The 22,480-nt window shown below is 41.1% G+C and overlaps 1 protein-coding gene across 1 annotated transcript in view; it reads right to left on the reverse strand.

Annotated features, from left to right (window-relative positions):
- Window positions 1-20,289, reverse strand: part of DACH2 (dachshund family transcription factor 2) — a 208,796-nt gene extending 188,507 nt beyond the window's left edge. Inside the window, exon 1 of the mRNA XM_036740067.1 lies at window positions 20,177-20,289. The gene's annotated coding sequence lies outside the window, so the exon portion shown is untranslated. The remainder of the gene's footprint in view (window positions 1-20,176) is intronic.
- Between the last annotated feature and the right edge of the window lie 2,191 nt (window positions 20,290-22,480).

A 22,480-nucleotide genomic window follows, 5' to 3' on the forward strand; every position in this document is an offset into this window, starting at 1 on the left:
TAGTCTTTCAAATTCTTTGCTGCAACCTGTGCCCCACCCCCCAAATCTAAAATCTTGCATGAAAAAACTCAAATTGATCACTTTTCTGGGTTATTTTCTTTTCAATGTAATTCTATTCCAGTGAAAGAAGACACCCAGTCTCTTAGCCACAGCCATAACCAAGGTGGGGCTGCCAGGGCACCGAATTCAAAGGACACTGATAGCAAAACACCAAGTTTAGCACCCAGTTTGTAAAAGAATCAAGCTTTCCTCCCTTATCCCAAGTGGTGGCTTCACATTGGCATCCTGGAGTCTCTGTGTGTAATCTGAGCCCCCGCCCCCCCCCCCCCGCCTTGCCCCACACAGTGCCTTTCAAGCCATTTCCTCCAAGGGTGGTTTGCAGAACTTGCCCTGACTGAAATAAAATTCCTACTTATGGCTTGGCTTGCAGTCCATGTTTCTATCTAAAACACTTGGGAGTCCAGAACCACAAATACATAACGCTCTGGGAGGTTCACAACATCCAGGCTGTATACAAAACACTGGGACATTTCAGCCAAAGAAAGGAGAGACAACCATGAATCTCCAAAAATAATCATCGTTATAACAACCGGATTTTTTCTGCTCTCCTGCCCCAGATGGGGTCTTGACTTGTACAGCATCACATGAAAAACTTGGCCACGATGTGATATCCTGCTTCACCAGAAGGCAGCACAGTATAGCAAAAAGAGAATGGCCAGTGAATCAAGCGAACAGGCCCTACTCTGTGACCAACACTGGGCGAGCTGATGGACGGCCTTCTCTAGGCCAGAATTTCTTCAACTGTATAATGAAAGGTTTGGGCCAAAGGACCTCCAAGGTTTTCTCTACCTCGAATATTCTAGGATACTACACAGAGTTTGGGGGACTTGACTGTAGAACCTGTTTCTTGATAGTTTGGTTGCCCACTCATTTCTTCTACATTGACAGGAATAAGAAAACCCCAAATAATTCATCACCATAAAGATTCTCCCACAGACTGATTTCTATTTTTTGCCTGCTATTGCCCACCTTCTTGAAACTTTAAACGATTTCTTAAAAAAAAATTCCTCTCTCCACTGATTTATCATCACTAAATTAAAAAGTAGAAGTCTGTCATTTCTCCGTGAAATTCACAACAATACAAAGAAATCTCTGATGTGAATTTAGTATTGCTTCCTGCATGCCAACAAGAAATCTTCCAGCATTCCAAATTGCTAATACTCATATCAGCAGTTTGGCATTCCCTGCTTCCGATTTCAGAATTTAATTCAATTCAAACAAGACATTATTAGGTACCTCTGTATATATGAGGCCCAGTGCTAGTCACTAGGGGGATTCAGAAAAGGGAAATCAGCCTCAGGCTCAGTAGGTAAAGCCATGGAGGAGGGAGAGATATAACAAATAGACAAAGGACTCAACAACAAAGACAACATCCCAACCCTGGCCTCACTCCTCCTAAACTTTTTTTTATCCCGAGTGCTTTTGCAGGCCATTAGTCCCACTCTGCCCTCACTTTGTTTCTTTCCCAACTTAGCCTTCTAGTGACCAGGTTTCATTTATTTACCACGATGGATTCTTCAGTGCCTTGCCCCTTTGTCCTATACTCAGATCTTGCCAAAAGCTCAAACATGGCCCACCCCCACCATCTACCTTCTCTCCTCCTACTCCAGGCACTGAAAGTCACACACATGCTTCTCTCTGGTCATTTCTTCTCCCTATGCAGAGAGACAACTTTCTGATCTCTGTATCTAGCTGCAGTCACATCCACTACTTCACTCTGCATTCCGACTCCATAGTTCTTTCTCTGGATTTGATGGCATTTTCCAACTTGAGTCCTTTGGAAAAGTTTTAGGTCCTTGCATTGCTGAGTGGGCTAAGTATATCAAAACCAGTCATCACACACTGTGGCTGTTACTGTGTACAATGTTCTCCTGGTTCTGCTCACTTCACTCAGCATCAGTTCATATAAGTCTTTTCAGGTTTTCCCAAAGTCCGCCTTCATTTCTTATAGCACAAGAGTATTCTATTACATTCATATAGCACAACTTGTTCAGCCATTCCCCAACTGATGGGCATCCTCTCGATTTCTAGTTCTTGGCCACCACAAAAAGAGGTGCTATAAATATTTTTGTACATGTGGGTCCTTTTCCCATTTTTATGATCTCTTTGGGATACATCCCTAGAAGCAATATTGCTCGGTCAAAGGGTATGCACATTTTTATAGCCCTTTGGGCATAGTTCTAAATTGCTCTTCAGAATGGTCGGATCAGCTCACAGCTCCACCAACAATGAATTAGTGTTCCACATCTGCTCCAACATGTATCATTTTCCTGCTTTATCATGTTAGCCAATCTAATAGGTGTGGTGTGGTACTTCAGAGTTGTTTTGATTTGTATCTCTCTAATCAAGAGTGATTTAGAGCATTTTTTCATACGATTATAAATAGCTTTAATTTCTTCTTCTGAAAACTGCCTGTTCATATCCTTTTTCAGTTGCATGCCCAATTCATTGATCTCCTCTTTCTCTATTTTATTCATGTAAGCATTCAGAGATATAAAACTTCCCCTAAGAACTGCTTTTGCTGCATCCCATAAGTTTTGGTATGTTGTCTCATCATTGTCCTTCTCTTGAATGAAGTTATTAATTGTTTCCATGATTTATTGTTTGACCCACTCATTCTTCAGGATTAGATTACTTAGTTTCCAAATAATTTTTAGTTTATCTTTTCATTGCTTTATATTAATTTTTATTGAATCATGATCTGAAAACGATGCATTTAATATTTCTGCCTTTCTGCACTGGATTGTGAGGTTTTTATGCTCTAGTACATGGTCAATTTTTGTGTATGTGCCATGTACTTACAGCTGAAAAAAGGTATATTCCTTTCTATTCCCATTCCGTTTTCTCCAGAGGTGTATCATATCTATCTTTAAAAATTCTATTCACCTCCTTAACTTCTTTCTTGTTTAATTTGAAGTTAGATTTATCAAGTCCAGAGAGGGGGAGGTTGAGGTCCCCCACTAGTATAGTTTTGCTATTTCTTCCTTTAACTCCCTTAACTTCCCTCTAAGAATTTGGCTGCTGTACCACTTGGTGCATATATGTTTAGTAATGATAATATTTCATTGTCTATGGTACCTTTTAGCAGGATATAGTTTACTTCCTTATTTCTTTTGATTAGATCTATCTTTGCTTCTGCTTTGCCTGAGACTAGGATTGCTACCCCTGCTTTCTTTTTACTTCAGTTGAAGTATAATATATTCTACTCCTGCCTTTTACCTTTACTCTGCGTGTATGCCCCTTTTTCAAATGTGTTTCTTGTAAACAACATTTTGTAGGATCATGGTTTTTAATCCATTCTGCTATCCATCTCCGTTTTATGGGAGAGCTCATCACATTCACATTCATAGTTATGATTACTATCTGTGTCTTTCTCTGCATCCTATCCCCGCCCCCATTTATGCTTTTATTTCTCCCTTCCCCTCCTCAAAAGAGTTTTGCTTTTGACCACCGCCTCCCTCAATTTTCCCTCCCTTCTATCAGCCCCCTCCCTTTTCTTTCCCTTTTCCCTTACTACTTCTTCCCTCCCTTCTAACCACCCCCCCCTTTCCCCTCCTACTGCCTGTAGGGCAAGTTAGATTTCTATACTTAAAAGAGTATGTTATTCCCTCTTTGAACCAAATCCTATGAGAGTAAAGCTAAAAAAATGGACATCTCCCTCCCTTCTTTCCCTCTACTATAATGTTTTTGGGCCTCTTCATGTGATGTCATTTACCATTTTCTGCCTGATCATTTCCTCTTCTTTCATTACAATCCCTCTGTACCACTTAATTAGGCTTTTTATCATCACATCAGTTAATTTATACCTACACCCTCTGTCTATGTATAACCCTTTTAAATGTCATAATAAATGTACAATTCTCAAGATTAACAAATAGCATCCTCCCATATAGGGATGTAAAGAGTTTATCCTTATTGAATAACAGGTTTTGTTTTTTCTGTTATTCCTGCTTACCTTTTTATGCCTCTCCTGAGTCTTGTATTTGAAGATCAAATTTTCCATTGAGCTCTGGCCTTTTCATCAGGAAGGTCTAGAAGTTCCTTACTTCATTGAATGTCCATCTCCTTGCCTGAAAGATTATGCTCAATTTTGCTGGGTAGTTGATCTTTGGTTGTAGTCCAAGCTCTGCTGCCTTATGGAATATCATATTCCAGTCCTTCCAATCTTTTAATGTAGAAGCTGGCAGGTCCTGAGTGATCCTGACTGTAGTTCCATGGTATTTGAATTGTTTCTTTCTGGCCGCTTGCAGTATTTTCTCCTTGACCTAATAATTCTGGAATTTGGCTACAATATTCCTTAGAGTTTTCTATTTGGGATCTCTTTCAAGAGATGATGGGTGAATTCTATTGATGACTATTTCACCCTCTGGTTTTAGGACCTTGGGGCAGTTTTCCTTGATTTCTTGGAAGATGCTGTCCACGCTCTTTTTGTCATCATGGCTTTCCAGGAGAACAATAATTCTTAGATTATCTCTCCTGGGTCTATTTTCCAGGCTAGTTGTTTTTCCACGGAGATATTTTACATTTTCTTCTTTTTTTTCATTCTTTAGATTTTGTTTGACTGATTCTTGATGCCTCATACAGTCATTAGCTTCTACTTGCACAATTCTAATTTTTAATGAATCGTTTTCTTCAATTAGCTTTACACCTCCTTTTCCATATGGCCAATTTTACTTTTCAAGGAGTTATTTTCTCCAGCTGGATTTTGTACTTCCTTATCCATTTGGCCAATTTTACTTTTTAAAGATTTGTTTTCATCAGTGAATTTTTTTCCATTTTGTTCATTGTATTTTTAAAAGAACTGGTCAATTTTTCTTCTACCTCTCTAATTTGGCATTTAAAATTCTCCTTGAGCTTTTCCAAGAATTCTTTTTGGGCTTGAGACCAGTTCATATTCTCTTTTTAGGTTTCAGATGTGGGTATAGTGTCAGTGCTGTCCTCTTCTGAATTTTTATTTTGATCTTCCCTGTCCCCATAGTAAGATTCTATGGTCTTTGCTTTTCTAGTTTGCTTCTTCATTGTGCTTGCCTTTTTCCTGGCTTTTAAAGTGGATCTCTGCTTCCGGGGCACAGGGGTCTCTGTCCCAAGCTTCTTGTGCTGGGAGCTAGGGACCTGGTTACTGGCTTTCTGGGCTGTGGCCTCTGGTTCTGTCAGCTAGAAGCTACATAATGCTGCAGCTTACCTGGGGCTGAGCTACAGCTGGCTGGTGTGTGTCTTTCTGAGTTTCCGCAGGGTTACACTGAAGCTCGCAGAATAAGGTGTGGGGGAGGGGTGGTCTGGCAACTGGAGGTCTCCTCCTCCCCTCTAGGGCTGCACTAGAGCACAGACAGACTCAGCTGGTGGTGGACGGTGGACGCCTGTCCACACTAGTGTCTGCTAATTCCCCTGGCTGTGCAAAGGCACTCCAGGGGTCCTGGTGTTGGTGCTTACTCGCTCCACCCCCCTGGGGTTCAGGATCTCCTGCTGGTCCACTGAGGTGGTGCTTGCTGGACACCTCCCGTCCTGTCCTGGTCCCCTTCAGCCACAGCAAGAGGGACCCTTCCTGTAGATCTCCCAAGCCTCCCAAGCTAAAAGACTGCTGTACCCCCTTTTGCTGGCTCCACTATTCCAGGATTTTTCCTGGGCCAATATTCTCTGGGTTTTTCAAGGTCAACAAAGGAGGGTTAGAGCAACTTATGGTTTACTCTGCCATCCTGGCTCCCCAACAAGCTCTTACTGACTAAAGCAAATGGCTTTTTCTCATTCTTCAGCCTTCTTGTCCCAAGCTGAATGCACCACTGCTGTCACATTCCCTTGGCTTTGGTGGCAGTGGTCTCACCTCCTCCTCCCACTATCATCATCTCCTAGTGATTACCGCTGGTAAATCTGGCTCTCTTCTGGGCCCTTTGCTGGTTTCTCTCTGTAATCTCATCAGCTCCCATGGGTTCAGGTAAACAGCCCAAGAAACCTAACAACAGGGGATTGTTTGCACCAACACTAAACCAACTAACAGAGTTTTCCAAAACAATTCCTAAGATATACTTGGAAAATAACAAGATAGTCAAGTTCGAGTTTAATTAAATTTAACAAACAAATGCATTTTACTTTTGATTCCTATGCAAAAAGAAAACTGTAATAAGTCTGTATCTGTTTCATGAAATATAAAATGCATTGTGGTTCTGATTGGTTATCATCTAGACCAACCCCCTCCTTTGACAGAAAAGGAAACCAAGGCCCAGAGAGAGTCAGTAACTAGCCAAAAGTCACATTTGTAATTAGTAACAAAACCAACACAAGATCCCAGATTCCCTGAATTTTAGCTCAATGCTTTTTCTACTACCTCTCCAAACTAAAACTGGGTGTTCTGTTCATAGTCCCAAGGTTATTATGAAGCAAATGATTGCCTTATGTCCAAACACAAAAAGGAGACCATGCAGTCACCAAATCATGAGCAATTCTAGCTGGAATAAAACAAATTAAGGGGGTATCTCAGTTCTAGTATCTCAAGAAGAAGAAATCAATAACTACGTTATTCCTATACCAAAGAGAGCAACATTTCTAGGAAAAGATCCACCCTTCCTAGAGAGAAGGATTTCACCATTACATCTTCATACCTCAAAAGCTCTGAATGCTCCTAAGATAACAAATAAAATGCACAGAATGTGGTTTGTTGTCAGTTTTCAGGAAGGCCTGTGTGGTGTGATATGTGAATGATGCCACTTGCCCAGTCAAGAGGTACTACCAAATCATGTGGGAGGAAAATGTGCAAAGAGAAAACCATAACTAACTCAGTATCCATTTTCGAACACAAATTGAAGTGAAAATTTTCAAAAACACTTTGTAGACATGGTTATAAACACAGCCACACAAAGCAGGGCCAGCTGTTCACATTTTGATATCAAGTGAAGGCTCTTCCTAGCTTTGAAAAGACTTCATTTCCTAAAGATCTATGAGTAATGAACAAAAATGAACTAAATGCTCCTTCTAGCCTTTGGAGAAAACTCAGGTTCAATAATTGTTCCATTCAAAGTGAAAGCAAGAGAAAACGAATACAGGGATCCAAACTTTAAATGAGAATGTTAGAGATAGAAGAAATCTTGTAGTTTATGTGGTCAAGCTCCCTTTATTTTGTAGCTGAGGAAACTGAGGTTAAGTAAATCCAGATTCATGGTTTCAATGATCACCTTCCATGGAATGGGTCCCCAAATTTGCATTTGGACATTTCTACCTGGATCCCTACTATCTCCTTACATACAAACTAAACAAAATATCACTCTTCCCAAAGCAGCCTCTTTCTCTGGAGTCCCCCATTTCGCCTAATGACATCATGATTTTCTCAATTGTTATGTTTGAAATGTGAGGATTATCTTTGTCTCCTCCTTCAGCCCAATATGCTACCAGTTGGCCATGACCTAGGCTTTCTCTCTAAGTCTCTCAGATCCTGTCCTTCATTTCCATTTCCACCAAAAAAAAACTATAGTTCGGGTCCTTATCATCCCTCTCTGCAACTATGACAAAGGCCTCCATACTTATCTGGTATAATGGAAGGAGCACTTGCTCTGGAGTCAGAGGTCCTAAGTACAAATGTCATCTTTAACTCTTAAGTACTTGTGTGACCTTAGGCAAGTTCCTGCCACTCTCTGGGTCTCTAGAGCTATAAAATTATGGAGCAATCAGTCTATCGGAAGGTATTTACTAAGCACTTATCCATGTGCCAGCAGGTTCAAAGAATGCAACAATCCCTACTCACAAGGGCTATGATCTCCAGGCCTCTAATTTCTCCTTCCTTCAAATCCATTCACACACCTATAAAATTCATCTTATTACTCCGTTTTCAAAAAATTACTAATGGTTCTCCAATGCTTCTACTGAATAAAGTCCAAACTCTCTAGCCTGACAAAACCTTTTTGCTCCCATCCACATATTACAGGCTATTTTTCTTCACATAATCCAAGTTCTAGCTAACTTGAACCACTAACCATTATAGGTGCACAGACTTCGTGTCCTCCTGCCTTTGTTCAAGCGCTTGCTATCCCCTGGGTGCCACTGCCTGCCCCCCAACATCCAGTTTCTCTTCTTCAAAATCCAAGCTATTATCTAAGATTTGATGAAACTCTGCTCCCCCTCTCCAGCTTGAATAAATCTGCCCCTCCTCTAATTACACTTTGGCCTCTTCTATTTAATTCTATTGTACAAATATTTATTCAATGCCTCCTCTACGTGAGGAGAGAAAGAGAACACAAACACGAAAAAAGGTCTGAATCCCTGCGTCAAGGACCTTAGATAAAGATATATCTAAGATATGATGGGAAGTGAGATTCTCTCTCTTTTTTAGTAGAACTGTGTGTATACATATGTATGTGTATACACACACATATATGTATTTTTATTGTTCTACGCAGAATTACATGTGAATGAATCTCCCCTCCCATACTGGAGAATGAGTCTACTGAGGAGGGCAAGGACAATGACTTAGTCATAGGGGCAGCTGTCACTATGCCTAACACAGTTCAGGCACTTCAGAAAGCATTGTGTTGCAGCCTAGGTTTAGGCTCAGATGCTCTTAGATGCTTTCTGCTCCAACAAGAATCGAATCCAACAAGCATCTATTTAGTATCTTTTACATGAAAGGTATGCATACAAAGACCAATGAAAATGGGTCTGCATCCAAGGAGTTTGCATTCCATCAAAGGGAGCCAACAAGGAAACAGATTACATATACATGAAAATGTGAGAACTGACAAACAATGAGGGAGAAAAAGAATTTGGGTCGGCTCACTTCTCTGGGGCAACAACTTCGAATACAGCTCAGGTTCTAGCTTTTCTTCCCTTTAAAATTACTGTTGCTGCTGCTGGCACCTGCCAGCTCTAGGGCTCATCATCCAGCTGGAGGCCTCTGAAATGGCCTGCTGCCCTAAGATATTTCAGCTCTGCTGCCTGGGGAGGGTACACACCCAAAACTGCTGGAGCATACTGGCTGCTTCACATGCCCTAAATGGATTCGCTGAAATAAGCATAATAAATGAAAGAGAATAAAATAAAAAAACAATTTCCCACTAAGTGAAGGCTTGACTTATAGGAAGTGGCAGCTCTGATGGCCCAAGGCGTGGAATTAGTTTTGCCACTCGATAATTTGACTGATTCACTCGAGTGGCCAGAAGAGGACATTTTCTGCCTGATTTCAGGGTAATCAAGTCACCTGCTCAGCGATGGCTGGGGCCAAGTCAATCGCACTCTGCTGCGCACTGTGTGTGTGCAGTGAGTAGCAAGAGGAGAGGTTTTCTGCAAGTGTGTGCAAAACTACTGAGCTGTTAAGGAGAGTGGAAATGAGCTTGTTATAATGCTGCACTATAGCAGCTTTTATATGGGATACGGAATGGGGAAGGAACCGTACTCCCTTGTTCCAACAAATTACTGACCAGGGAGGCCAGTGACAAGAGAGTTCAATTACATTTCCAACTCTTCAATGGTTCTGTGATCTCACTGATTGAGGAGGGGGCTCCTTCCATTTGTACAGAGGGCAATTCAGCCCCACCTTCTCATCCTATGTACCTCTTGTCCATCCTTTAAATAGTAATTGGAAAATAGATTGTTTCCATTAAATAAATGAGACAAATATACAAAGGATCTATGATTTCTTGGGAAGTTCTCATTGTAGGAACTCCTTCCACCAAATCAGACTGAAACATGTCCATAACTTAGTCAACAAGTCTTAGGGAGTTGCTTGAAGCATAGAGGTTACTTGACTTGGGGTTCTGAACCTTTCCTATGTCATGGGACCGTTTGAAATTCTGGTGAAGTCTAGGGAGCCTTTTCTCTGAATAATGTTTTTAAATGTGGAAAATAAAAACAAGGGATTACAAAAGTTAGTGAAAATAAAGATGTAATTTTGTTCTCATTCAACTGCACTGATGTCCTGAGATCCCTGTAGATCACGAGTTAAGAGGCTTTGCTCTCGAGGGTCATGGATTTATAGCAGAATGGGCTTTTGAAAGTAATCTAACCCAACACATGCATTTTAGAGCTGAGGAAACTGAGGCCTAGAGAAGCAGAATGACTGGCAGGATGTGATACAGAAAGGGGGTTGGAACCTTGGTCCTCTAATGGAGTGGGATCACACTCAAAGAGAAACAGATCCCTGCCAGCCACACACTGACTTAGAAAACCACAAATTAACATTATCTATGTTGCATTGAATTTTTTTTATTTTGTTAAACATTTCTCAATGACATTTTAAACTTGTTTCCAGGAGTTTAACTCTTCTGCCAGCTCCCAACTTAGCACTCTTTCCACTGTATGGGATGGCGTGAGAGCCCAGGTGTTTCAGGTAAGCCCAGTACTCTATGCCATGCCACCACTTTAAAAAATTGCATAATAATTTCAATGCTTCATATAATTTTAAATTATGTGTTTTATTCCTCCCCGATACTGAACAGTGTTGAAATAGGTTTCATTCAGGGAATGGACTGTTCTGTGTACAGTAGAAGCACAATCTACTTAAGCTTCTTTTCAGCTAATGGTTTAAAAAAATAAGGCATTATTCACCACAAGCTAGGGAAGAACAAGAAGGCACAAATCGTTTCAGCCAAAAAAGAATAAAGCAATAATATCTAAACTTGAATTTCTGCTCATAAAGATAATCCTGGCCCAGAACGTTGGCACGCAAAGTCCCCTTCTTGTTGTCAAAGGATGAGGAACTGTCAAGAGTCAAGCACATAGTAGGTACTCACGAACACTTGATGACAACAGCAAATCTAAGTCATGTAATTGGCTTCTCTAAGTTAAGCTCGCTCTATTCTGAAATGGGGCATCTTTTCTGAATGTAGAGAGGTTAACAGAAAACATACGTTAACCTGAACAGGATTGGTTGGCCAGGATGAAATTGATTCCCCTCCTATATATGGGCCACACTCACCTAATGTCCACTGAAAGAGTGGGGATGGAAGGAAGCAGGGAGAGAAATGGGGATATGCCACCCAGACTGGGGTAGAACCTTAACAAGGCAGGGCCAGAGATCAACATATCACACTGGGTGCATCTTACTTTGGAAAGGGTGGTGAAGGAGACAGTTCAGGTACTTTCGCAGCTGCCATAAAATCAGAATGTGTGCATAGGGTAGGCCAGAGACTTTTCTCCCATTTCAGGAACAGTCTCAGATGCAAGAGATCTCAATGAGCCAAGTATCAGGCGTGGACTGTCTGGATGAGGTTTGAGCTAGTTATCAGTGACATTTGGAAAACAGTTCATTTGAAAAGCATAGCTAATCAATCTTCAAATGAATTATTCCTGAGGAGATTCAGCTGGTTTTTGCAATTCCCACTGATAAAAAAGAAACATGCCAAACACCCTTAAATTGATTCTAAATTACCACCTTTTTCAACATATTTTCAAAAGCAAGTCAACTTCATGATTCAACTCCAGTCCTGTCCAGGTCAATAAGAATTCTATGATTATCCCCCACTTCTAAGAAACAGGTTCACAACCTCTCAAACCATATATGTTAGTGAAACAATAAGGTGACCTTGCCAAATCTAACACTCCTGTATAGAAATATTCTTTCAGCATGTGAAAGCCTATGGAAAGCTATCATACCTTTCATTTCAGATATTCATCATAACCGAGAGCATGCTGTTCTTCCACAGTTTATTTTGTAATCTACCTGGATTTCTCAATGATATAAAATATTGTATAACACCAAGTTTTCTTAATAAAGGCTCATTTCTAATTGAAATTCTCTAAGTATGCTTCAGTAAAGCGATTCTTGGCACAAGGTTTTTCTCATTATATTCTCAACTCTTTCAAACTAACCTACTAGTCTTCCATTTTGATAAAGACGATAAAAAATGATGAGTTTAAAACAAGTTAAAATCTCTGTCCCTCATTATATTTGAAGACAGGAGCAATTAAACCAAACTCTTGATCATCTGTGGTTGTTGGAGGGCAGAGAGATGGGAAGATAATACAGTAAAGCATCACGTTAAGAGAGACCAAAAAATCCGTTCTTGGTTTTTGACACAAGTATGCTCTCAAGCTGTTGCTCCCTCACACAAGAAATACAGCTAGCATTTATGTAGCACTTTAAGGTTTCCAAAGCACTTGACATATATTTACACCCACCTTTTCAATGCCATTCCATCTTCTAGCTGCAAATCACTGGCCTCACCATCTTAGAAGAATCAGGCAAACCAAAGCATAATGGAAAGAGGCAACATGGAGGATATAAGCAGACCACAGGATCAGAAAATCAGAACTCTAGAGCTTGAAAAGAATCTGGACGCTACTCAGTCCAACTCCCTCATTTGACAGATGACGATACTGAGAATCAAGGAAGTTCAGTGACTTGTCCAAAGTCACACATATGTTAACTGTCAAAGGAAAGATTTGAACACAGGGCCTCTGACTCCAACATAAGTATCCTTTCCAGTGTACCATTTCATAGTGAAGGAAAAGAAAATGAGCAAAGAGCAACATTAATAGAATGACGAATGATACCTTTAGTGTAACGCAGGGTTTGAAGGTAAGAAAAGAAATTTCCGTTACTCCCAAGTACTTGCAATTTTGTCAATGTGGACATTGCCTCTAGTTGCAGATGACTGCTCGTCCTAGGGGATTGGCCATACCTTCCCATAATTTCACCACAGGGGGTCTTCCCAGTATACTAAGGCCCTTCCTTGAGCTCACCTGGCATTCTGAGGCCACCAGCAGAACACATAAGTTGTCCGTCAAATATCCAGCCTGTCATCACACAACCAAGCCCTCTTCCTTTTCAATGATACATATGTCTCATGCCATCCCTTAGGCTGCTGCCCCTGCACAATCCATTGCCCTCTGCATGGTCTGTAACTTCAGTTCTTTGGAGACTCTAGGGTTCAGGGGCTCACAGACAGACATCACCACCAGAAGAAAAATGGTATTAAAAAGATGGATCACTGTTTTAGGGAGACATTTGGGGTCCTTAAAATAACTGGACAATTTCTCCAAAGTAATCCAGTATGCTTTCCTCTTCCTATTCAAGGCCATTAGCAAACCTAAAATATGTCTGAAATTCAAGCTGCACCATTATACTAGTAACCACTTTGAGGGGCTGGGGCGGGGCCTGGAGGGGAGACATACAACATCTCAAGGGTACATAACGACCTGGACTTGCAGGTTTTAAAAAAGTAAGAAATACTATGTTGTTTTGAATGTAAACTTTGTTTCATCCTAACATTTCGAGATGTCAGCCGAGCATCCCCAGCAACGTTTATCAACATATCAACTCTTACTTCCCTATCCAGTAGCTTCTGTTAATTTATTGTATTTTTATAAAGTGAAGACCCACATCTTTTCACAGCATCAAATTAGAACAATCGTAACCCTAAGAATTGTCACGCAGAGCAAATAGTGATCCCATTTGGATTTGACCATTTTGGGAGCAAGTAACTGAACTGGACTCCACACAAAGAAAACAACTCTGGCTATACTCCTACTGAGGTCTTACTAGTGGTCTAGCAATTTATCTTCCACAACAGCAACTGTGATCTTACTATTCACCATAAGATATAATTCTATTGAATGTCAGCTAGATTAAGACACATGCTGTCATTCTTCATCTCTAACAATGATGCTGCTGATTGGATGCCTCCCCACGCATATAAATGTGGCTAATTGTATGACTTTCCATGTATACAAATGTGGTTTGAAAGTTGGGGTGGAAAATGGTAATATCTCTGAGGGTCAGCAGGCATGTATTCCCTTTGGGTGACAGCTGTGGCCTCTAGCAAGGAGCTCTTTCCCTTGAGCCTCCATGGCTCATAATCTAGGACCCTATAATACTCATGTCACTCATATGATTTCCTATTACATTACATAAATAGCCCAGGGAGATGGTATTGAAGAAAAATTGGTATCAGGTTCACATATTGATAACACTAATACTTCTATAAGGTGAGACTGCCATAAAAAGGGGAAGAGGGAACATAGGAAAAAATACGACTGCAATGTGATGTGGAAGAGGCTTGGCCTTCACCTGATAATTCACAGCAAGGAAAAATCTTAAAAGGCTGGCTTGAGCCTGCTAAAAGGGGCCAAGCTAGAGTCAGCCAGCCTTCCTGGTAAGATCTCATGGAAGCCATCCCACAGAAGGGACCAGCTCTGGGAGGGATAAGGAAGACAGAGACTTGGAAGGGAATTCCTTGAGACTCTGTGAACAAGAGAAGCCACAACTTTTCAAGGCTAAGCAAATATTCTTTCTGTCACAGAATTATGGAGCTAGAAAGGCCCTCGGCAGTCATCCTTTCCCAACCTCCAGAAGGCCTATTTATGTGGCCATTCCCAAGCCTCTCTCCTGGCCTTCTCCCTTCTCTCTGCACTTGCTCCCTTGGTAGAACTCATCCTCTCCCATAGTTTTAATCCTCATTTCTACACAGGTGATGGTCAAAATGACATATCCAGTCTTGGGGGTCACTTCTGAACCTCAGTCCCACATCATCAAATGTCTGCTGGGTATCTCCTAGATTCTCTGTACACATCTCAAATTCACTATGTCCTCAAACAGAGGACATTACTTTGTCCCACAAAACCCATCCCTTCCCCCAAATTTCCATATTTCTGTTGAGGGCACCATCATCCTCCCAGTCACACAGGCTTGAACCTCAACATCCACCTTTGATTAGTCCTTCTTCTTTACTCTTTTCACAGTACCCAATGATTGCCAAGACTAGGCAATTCTCTCTCCACAACTCCTGCATCTGTCGACACCCTTCCCTTCCTTCATTCATGCCCACACCTTAGTTCAGGCCCTAAACTATTCTACCAGCTTTCTAATTGTTCTCCCCATTCTAATATCATCCCCCTCCAATACATCCTCCACAAAGCTGCCACAATAATCTTCCTAAGGGACAGGTCTGACCTTGTCTTCCTTTGGCTCCAAAGGCCCTAAGGGCTTCCCACTGTCCATCACACACGCAGAAGCTTTTTTGGCTTGGCATTTAAGGCTCTCTGCAATCTGGCTCTCACTGACATTTCCCAGTCTTTTTTCAAAACTCCTCCTTTACAAGCTCCAACCAAATTGGACTGAGTTTCTCAGAATTTCACACACCATCTCCTGCCTCCATGCTTGGTCAAATGCCTTTCTCCATGCCTGGAATGCAATCCCTCCTCATCCCCAACTCTAAGGAAGATGCCTTTGAGCATTTTTTGCAATGTTACAGGAAATCAATTTTCCTCTCCAATAGATTACCTATCTGGCCCAGTTCTGTATCATCTATAATTTTGATAACCATGGCACATATGGCTACGTCCCTATCATAACTCAAAGTTATTTGTGCACATGCTTCATCTCGGTCATGCCCCATCACCAGACTGTAAGTTCACTGAGGTCAGGGACTGTAATCATCAGTGTTAGTACTGGCCTATACAAAGAATAAGCATTGAAATCATATGGATGACTGCTCTTTAGAGAGATAGTGAGGATAAGACACACACATAGAGAAGAGATTTGTGTTTGGTTTTTATAAAAACTAAAGGTTTTTGCTATAGCTTTATGGGCACAGTCCTTTAGACCTTTTCTGGAAATGATATTAACATTAGTGCATGTAAAGCACAGCATCATCGTACAGTTGATCCCCACCCCTGCACCCACCATGCATTCCTCTCCTCATCACTACCTCATAAAATTCCTAGCCTCCTTCATACCCGTGCTTGGGTGCCACCTTATACACAAGGCCTTTCCTGATCCCCCACTTGCGCATCCATTAAGTAGTAAATGTTCTCTCTCACTTGAAATTATTCATCTTATTTGGTATATCATTTCTATCTCCTTATCCATGAACCAAGTTTGATTCCTACAGTGAAAGAGAAGCTCCTTAAGGACAGAAGCTGTGTCATTTTCTCTTTTTATCCCGAACACCTTAAAAATAGTACATAAACACAATAAATATTTACTGAATTGAATTGTTAAACAATCAACTGCCTTGGAAAGTGCTTGTTTTTGAAATGCAGAAAGGATGACCACAATCTCTTTCTGGATTTCGGGGTGGAGACTGTCCACTTGAAAAGCTTATCAACTAGTGAACAGGTATTTGCATATAAGCCATAACAAAAAGATTCTCCCAGGAGAAAAGAGGAAAGACACATGGAAGATGACATCAAGGTAGTCTAATGGGATCTAAATCAACCATGTCTCCTCTCCTGCAGTCACCAGGACCCAAAAAACTACTCAATTCTAAGTCCAGGCAAGACAGAGGATAAGCTGGCCTGTCACCATCCAAAATGTGGCCATGGTAAATATATTTTGAAAACCACCTAGCACTTTATTGCTTGCTCCCCTCCAATGCACACACATTTGCCCAATAATCATTACCCAAGTACTTGGGAGCCAACATAGGTAGACGTACTATCTTGATATAGAACCTCTCCATGGGCCCTGCAGAAGTCTGCAGGTCTTTGGAAAGAGGGAGAGAGAGGGTAGAGATGAACAGATGCTTGATGCTGCTTTTTCCTGTTCTCCCAATGTTCCAAGGTACCACTGGAAGCCTGAGACTGTTAATATCCTTTACACCTTTAATAGAAAATAGTAAGAAAAGCACTCTGCCCTGTAGGGCTCCCTTGACAATTCCAACTTCTAGTGCATTTTGTTTAATAAGTATATAGAATTTTTGTGGATTAGCCTAACTACTGCTTTAGCTTAATGGGTTATTTCAGTAACAGCAATCCACTGCACCACAATAAAATAAAATGGTGACAGGCCAGCTTATCCTCTGTCAGGCACACTGTACACAGAAAAGCTCAATGGTGCTATTTAAATATGCTTCTCCTCCCCAGGGAAAGTAAGTAGCCACACAGGGGATTCGTTAAAGGGGTAAACCAGAAGTTTCTGCAGAATTGTGGGATTTCATTTATTTGGTGAAAGAAAAGGGAGGGGGGAGCACAGGGGATGGGGGATGGAGGTGGGAAAAGTGGAAATCTGTCTTCGGAGAACCCAATAGATTTGGCTTCTGCATATGTGATTTGTATAAAAGAGCTCTTATTCTGGGCTGGTTTGGGGCCCGACCAGATGGAATGCAGGGCATCATGGGATATGTCATTTATCACTGTGACAGTGCGTAGGCAGTGGTGATCCTCTCACAACGGGGGTGGGGGTGGGGGGAGTTAGTGCTGCAAATGCGGAGTGGCATTACAGCCGGACTAGTGGAGTTTGGCAACACTTGGACAGATTCTCATTAACTTAATCATATTAATTTATTAGCCATATATATCAAAGTAATTCACTCAAGAATTGTCACAATAAACAATTTATAACTGTTAACAATCCCCACAGGAGAGAAGGATGGCAGCTATCCTGAAGAATGGCTTTATCCTTGCTGGAAAGAAAAACTATAATCATATCTTGGAATGTCAATGGTCATCAACTGGTCCTTCCCCCACCATCCTTCCCTGTGACTCAATCACTGAGGAAGTGCACAAAGAAGGGAGGATAAAACTTACCGTAAGAGCAATAATAATTGTAGTTAAAGCTCATGCTCATCTGGCACTTTAAGGCTTGCAAAGTATTTTGTGACGGCTGATAATTTATAATTGTATTTGTCCTTCAAAATCTATTACATTATTTCAAGAAAATCTTGTCTTCTACACAGTAAAGTCTGATGTCTTTGTTTTTAAGGTCCAGTCTAAACCATTATGAGTTCATATGTGATCCTGCAGGCTAATAGCACCCAACGCATGATTCTTGTGAGACTGTGAAACCAATCAAATGTATTTCTTTCTTGAGGTCACAGTTCCTCCAGTCTCAATCGTAGTTGATCCAGAAAGCCGGAAATGAACAATAAGCTACGTAAAAGCAAGCCATCTTATGATGGAACTGACTGAGCACAAACCTGCTGACAGCAAAGGAGTGGGAGTGGGGAATTTAGGTGAAACTACAATTTACATGGGAAGAGGCAGTGATGAGACGGGCCCCTTGAACAAGATCAGAGGCACATGACTTGAAACACCGCAGATATAGCTACTATAATCAAAGGAGTTCCTGTTATTACAACAATTTCTTTAGACTTTTTCCTTGGTAAGACAAAGTTAAAATTAAAGTCTAAAAATCATTCCCGTAGCAAACTGAAAACCATTAGCAATTTGGGGAGAGCCTGGACCATGCTGAACCAATTAGCTCTTACTAGCATTCAAGAAGTGATAAGGAGTTAAGGAAGATGTACGGAGGTACCCAATGGCCCACTGCTGATGGGTATCAAATGAGGAACTCTTAACTACTTGGTGCTACCTGGACACTGTCCACAGAAACAGCTAGTTAAAGTCAACCCTCACCCTGGTCTGGTTTTTGGTTTTTTCCCCTCCAATGGTACCATCTTTTATTTCTGTATATTCATGAAATAGTGGTCTATGACCTCTATTGCCCTCTCATGATCACTTCTGAACAAAGAGATGAACTGCACAGTAACACAAAATGTACAGTGATTATAATGAAGGCATAGACTGACTAATCTCGTAGAGACACTGTCAGTGGATTAGAAAGATATACGGTGGTTCCGTTTACAGTGTAGTAGAAGGTAGCTGACATCCAGCATTAAAAAAAAAAAAACCACTGATACCTTTCAAGGGAAATTGCATGGAGTAAACACTAAAGGAATTTAAATCTAAAATATATGTTACCTCCCTGTAGGGCTTCAGCTGAAATTTCTCTCTGGTCAAACTGTACATATGTCTGTCTCTGTGACATACCTTTCTGATAAGATTTAATGAAAAATCAGAATTAATACATATATATGTAAATAATGTTTTATTCCTTTCTATGAATAGGACAAAAAGAGATGTTTCACAATAGAGTTCCTATGGGGCCTGCTTTAATGAATGTTATTTATAATCTGTATATTGCTTGTATGCAGACAGGGTTGCTCAAGTGACTTTTTAAATATCTAATTTTTTTTCTGTAAGTAGTTTAAACATTCCTGGACTTTTTATTTATACTTTTTTAATTTAATGGCACCTTCCCTTTCACAGGAGCAACACATTAGATTTCCATTAAAATCCTAAGCTTGACATGGAGGTGACCCTGGGTTTTTGTAGTGGCTCTGGCAAAGCCAACCAAGCTCAGCAACCTTTGCCTCAAGACCTAGTAATAGAGCAACTGGACATCTGTTGTCTGAGTATGGGCAGAGCTCACTCATCCCAGGAAGGATGGTCACCACAGCTCTCAAGCACCATCTACTAAGTCAGAAAGTCACTGGACTGGATGTTGGGAGAGGGAATGTGCACACCAACAATTATTACAGATACATGAATTCCTGAACAAGTAACGGCTGCAAAATCCAGTTAGTGCTTATGTGATGCACACAAATTGTGAATTGGCCAAGTACAAATTAAATGAGGCTTTGCTGGATAAAGGCAATTACTTGGAGGTTGGATGACCCTTTGGTGGAGATGTCATATAGGCCATTCTTGTTAGAGTGGGCTCTATTAGGGGGCATTGGAGGTCCCTTTCCCTGTGAGTTATTTTGTTATAAAGGCAGAATTATTTTGTCACAAAGGCAGGATGGCAGATATCACCTCCTGAGGTAGCCTTCCCCTATTGATGCCACTGTCCCTTTTCTTGACAGTATAAGAAATGCTAAACGCATCATTACGTATCATGACCGCATGCATTTTTCCTTACCTTTCCTCATCATGAGCGCTCTTTTAGCTGAGATAGATGTGATTAGGCATTCCAAACATACACTCACTGCTTTCATGACCCACATATGCATTTCTTCACCCCATGGAAACAAAGGAACAATTACTTGAGAACACAGCTGAAATGTGGAGCTGCATACTACAGGAGATTTTATGACAATGTTCCATATGGCCAGTGTTTCTCCCCTTCTCAGTCCCCTTCACCACCACCCCCTTCCCCAACTCAGCCCCCACCAAAGTATTTAATGGGATTTCCTATATGGAAAAGACAATTGATAAAGAACAGAATTACGGATCCATTAGATTTTAGTCACTGCAGCAACACAACAGTCTTCATGAATACTCAAAAAAAATTCAATAATGTAACCTCTAGAAAAGCTTGGAAAGCCCTGAAGGACAAGGCATTTAGATCAATATTAGTTTATTTCAACTGCCGTGCAGGAGCAAGAATTACGGCTGATCATCTGACGGATTTTCTTACCTGTTGGAGAGATAAGCCCTGGCGATATGAGGCCTGGGACACCATGGGGCAGAAGGCGCGCATTTTCTTGTATGGCCACTCCCAGAGAACGTTTGGGGGGTCTTCCAGGCCTCGAACTGTGAAAACACAATGAGAAGGCAGTTCAGAATACATTCTCTCTTTCAGCAATGCCTTTATCCACTCTGTTAGCCTTCAAAATCATGTCTAATTGCTGAGCCTGATAGGGTTTTCTATAAAAATGCCATTTTCAGCCATTACAAAAGAAACCCTTTTCAGAAGAAAGATGCTAGTCATTACAAACACTGACGCCACCAGAGCACAATTTCCAAGTCAGGTTATGGTAACAGATAAGCATCTTGCAACACGAATCACTAGGGGAGATGATGCTTGCTATAAACCCAAAGTTACCACCCCTAGAAGTCTACCTGGTGACTTCTGAATGAATGCCAATCAAGACTATGTGAAAGATTTCAGAAGAGAGAATCCATATGACATCTTAGGTCTTTCCTCATTGTCCCAAAGATCAATGGTAGGAAATTGCATTTGTCCAGCAGACAAATGCTGTGTGGAATTTACTACAATACTGAGAGTCGATGATGAAAAACAGACCGCCTCTCCACTTTTTTATTTCTACTAGCACCCCAGCAAAGAGACTGAAGAGCAGTACCTTCACCTAGAGTAGCAGCAGCAATATAAGCCATGAGCTTTTCAAATCTTGGTTCCTTTTGGTCACAGCATGATTGGTGTTCTTGACTGCAGTCTAAGGGTTAAGTGAACCCATCAAATTGAGACATTCTTTATCCTAGTCTAAACAACTTAGGAACTGCAGGCACAAAGTGTAATCCCTAATGTAGCTAAGTAAAAGGTTTTGTATCTGCTGCATCCATCCACTGTTCTAATGCAGCTGGCATACCTGACACGTCATTTGGGAGCTGTCACCACAATGAGAAGATTTATAAGTCATATAACATTAGAATCAAGTTGTTTTGACGCCACTGAATAGAGAGAAAATATGACTTTCTAATGTTTGCAAAGATATTGCTGTTGCTTTTTGGGTAGGAAGGCATTTTGCAAAGCTGAATAATAGGGCCTGTAACAAAATACTGTGCAATAGTATATTAAATAACCTGCTGCACGAAATGTATGAGGTTCAGATAGAGAACATTTCCAAAAATGACTTCTGGTTCACAAAGAAATTTAAGTTAAAGCTCACTCGATCAACTTTGCAGTCACAAAGCTCTCCATCAATGTAAGACAACCTCTGCTTTTCAATGAAGACAACTTCCAGCAACCTTACACAGAGGTGCCATTACCTAGTTCATTTTTCATATGCTATACCACTGTTATTTTCTTTCATTGTACATCAATATCGTGTATCAATCCAACACATAAGAGTTGTTCTTTTCCTATTTATGACTACAATTTTATCTACCAGTTCCCCTCTCTTCCTTGTACATTTGATTCCGGGTTTACTAGAAAGCCTAACTTCCCTTTGGAAATTACCTTAAATCAACTTTGGATAGATTTTGGTCTAATTTTCTACATCTCTATTGCTCCCCCCCACCCAAGAGAATACAAGCCCCTTGAGGGAAGAGGGTGTTTTATTTGGGCCTCTGTATCCCTAGCACTTAGCACAGCGCCTGTAGTAGGGAAGAAGAAGCAGCATTTATGTAGTGGGCACTCTATGCCAGGCACTGTGCTAAGTGCTTTACAAACATTATCTCATCTGAGCCTCATGACAACCCTGACATGGAGCTACTCTTATTAGCCTTCTGTTACAGTTGAGGAAAATGAGGGAGACAGCAAACGGCCTTGCTCAGGGGTCACACAGCAAAGAGGTGTCTATGGTTAGACTTTAACTCAAGGCTTCCACACTCCAGGCCCAGTGCTGTACCCACTGAACCAGCAAAATGCCTCTAAAGTAGCCATTTAATAACTAGTTAGTCAATGAATGGCCCGTAATTTATCTGCCTGGTTTCTGGGCTTCAGAGGATGATGAGCTCTTGACTCTTTGAAGGGAACAATCCACTGGTAAATCCACGGGCCCTACCTCCCTACAGAATTACCTTCTTGCTGCATACTCTTCCTCAAATGCACTTTCCAAGACCTATCCCACTGTGGCCATCATCCTGACATCAGACGTTCTACAGCATTTTTGAGGTCATCCTTCTTTCTAGCTGTGCTGTCTCTACAAAAGGAACTCTTTGGTGCTGTGTCTTCAAAAGTGCAAAGACTCTCCCATAGTCCTGCTTCCATGAACTAAGCCACCAGATGTTCCCTTTACTTTCATATGAAGTTCTATTT

This window comes from Trichosurus vulpecula, chromosome X, assembly GCF_011100635.1.
Source record: "Trichosurus vulpecula isolate mTriVul1 chromosome X, mTriVul1.pri, whole genome shotgun sequence".
Classification (NCBI taxonomy): domain Eukaryota; kingdom Metazoa; phylum Chordata; class Mammalia; order Diprotodontia; family Phalangeridae; genus Trichosurus; species Trichosurus vulpecula.